Genomic DNA, 2,718 nt, shown 5'->3' with positions numbered 1-2,718 from the left:
CACAAATAAAGAAAATATGTTATGTGGACATATGTCCGGAAACGCTTAATTTCTATGTTAGAGCTCATTTTAGTTTCGACAGTATGTACTGTACTTCCTCGATTCACCGCCACTTGGCCCAATTGAAGGAAGGTAATGTTGACTTCGGTGCTTGTGTTAACATGCGACTCATTGCTCTACAGTACTAGCATCAAGCACATCAGTACGTAGCATCAACAGGTTAGTGTCCATCACGAACGTGGTTTTGCAGTCAGTGCAATATTTACAAATGCAGAGTTGGCAGATGCCCATTTGATGTATGGATTAGCACGGGGCAATAGCCGTGGCGCGGTACGTTTGTATCGAGACAGATTTCCAGAACGAAGGTGTCCCGACAGGAAGACGTTCGAAGCTATTGAGCGGTGTCTTACGGAGCACGGAACATTCCAGCCTATGACTCGCGACTGGGGAAGACCTAGAACGACGAGGACACCTGCAATGGACGAGGCAATTCTGCGTGCAGTTGACGATAACCCTAATGTCAGCGTCAGAGAAGTTGCTGCTGTACTAGACAACGTTGACCACGTCACTGTATGGAGAGTGCTACGAGAGAACCAGTTGTTTCCGTACCCTGTACAGCGTGTGCAGGCACTATCAGCAGCTGATTGGCCTCCACGGGTACACTTCTGCGAATGCTTCATCCAGCAATGTGTCAATCCTCATTTCAGTGGAAATGTTCTCTTTACGGATGAGGCTTCATTCCAACGTGATCAAATTGTAAATTTTCACAATCAACGCGTGTGGGCTGACGAGAATCCGCACGCAATTGTGCAATCACGTCATCAACACAGATTTTCTGTGAACGTTTGGGCAGGCATTGTTGGTGATGCCTCGATTGGGCCCCATGTTCTTCCACCTACGCTCAATGGAGCACGTTATCATGATTTCATACGGGATACTCTACCTGTGCTGCTAGAACATGTGCCTTTACAAGTTCGACACAACATGTGGTTCATGCACGATGGAGCTCCTGCACATTTCAGTCGAAGTGTTCGTACGCTTCTCAACAACATTCGCTGACCGATGGATTGGTAGAGGGCAACCAATTCCATGGCCTCCACGCTCTCCTACCCTCAACCCTCTTGACTTTCATTTATGGGGGCATTTGAAAGCTCTTGTCTACGCAACCCAGTACCAAATGTAGAGACTCTTTGTGCTCGTATTGTGGGCGGCTGTGATACAATACGCCATTCTCCAGGGCTGCATCAGCGCATCAGGGATTCCATGCGACGGAGGGTGGATGCATGTATCCTCGCTAACGGAGGACATTTTGAACATTTCCTGTAACAAAGTGTTTGAAGTCAGGCTGGTACGTTCTGTTGCCGTGTGTTTCCATTCCATGATTAATGCTATTTGAAGAGAAGTAATAAAATGAGCTCTAACATGGAAAGTAAGCGTTTCCGGACACATGTCCACATGACACATTTTCTTTCTTTGTGTGTGAGGAATGTTTCCTGAAAGTTTGGCCGTACCTTTTCGAAACACCCTGTATAAGAAACGGCTCCAGCGCAGGGATTACAGCCTGTGGAATGTAGCGACACTGCTTTCTTCACCCTCCAAAAACACCAAACGTAATCGTGACTTTGACTGACGTCCTCATACGCCGTGAAGCCTAGGGTCTGACATGCGTATGGTGAGCGAATGCACTCTGGGAAAGGAAGCTCACAATGTCTGCACCATACACGCGTACGTCCATCACTCGCATACAGGCAGAACCTACCCTCATTACTGAAGACAACAGAACGCATTTCCACTTTCCAGTCAACTCTTTCACACCAGAGTACCCACGATTGGCGGGGTAGAGATGTCAGTGGCAGATTGGCCGGACGCACACACGATCTTAATCCTGCTGCAAGCAGATGGTTCCAAATGACTCCCGATGAGACAGCAAATGGAACACGTGCTACGATTTCGTTCCTGTATGTTATTCGGTCGGCCATCGCCGCTCGCACAGTGCGCCGATCTTGACGAACACTGTGTGATCAAAAGTATCCCGACACCTGGCTGAAAAGACTTAAAAGTTCGTGGCACCCTCCATCGGTAATGATGGAATTCAATATGATGTTGGCCCACCCTTAGACTTGATGACAGCTTCCACTCTCGCAGGCATACATTCAATCAGGTGCTGGAAGATTTCTTGGGGAATGACAGGCCATTCTTCACGGACTGGTGCACTGAAGGGAGGTATCGATGACGGTCGGTGAGGCCTGGCAGGAAGTCGGCGCTCCAAAACATCCCAAAGGTGTTGTATAGGATTCAGGTCACGACTCTGTGCAGACCAGTCCATTACAGGGATGTTATTGTCACGTAACCATTCCGCTACAGGCCGTTCATTATGAAAAGGTGCTCGATCGTGTTGAAAGATGCAATCGCACTCCCCGAATTGCTCTTCAACAGTGGGAAGTAAGAAGGTGTTTAAAAAAATCAGTGTAGGCCTGTGCTGTGATATTGCCACGCCAAACAGCAAGGGATGCAAGCCCCTTCCTTGAGAAACACAACCACACCATAACACCAACGCCTCCGAATTTTAGTGTTGGCACTACACACGCTGGCAGATGACGTTCACCGGGCATTCGCCATACTCACACCCTACTATCGGATCGCCACATTGTGTACCGTGATTCGTCACTCCACACAACGTTTTTCCACTGCATCTGCATCTACATTTATACTCCGCAA

Source organism: Schistocerca americana, chromosome 9 (assembly GCF_021461395.2).
Source record: "Schistocerca americana isolate TAMUIC-IGC-003095 chromosome 9, iqSchAmer2.1, whole genome shotgun sequence".
Taxonomy (NCBI): Eukaryota; Metazoa; Arthropoda; class Insecta; order Orthoptera; family Acrididae; genus Schistocerca; species Schistocerca americana.
Note: the sequence above shows the minus strand (reverse complement) of the source record.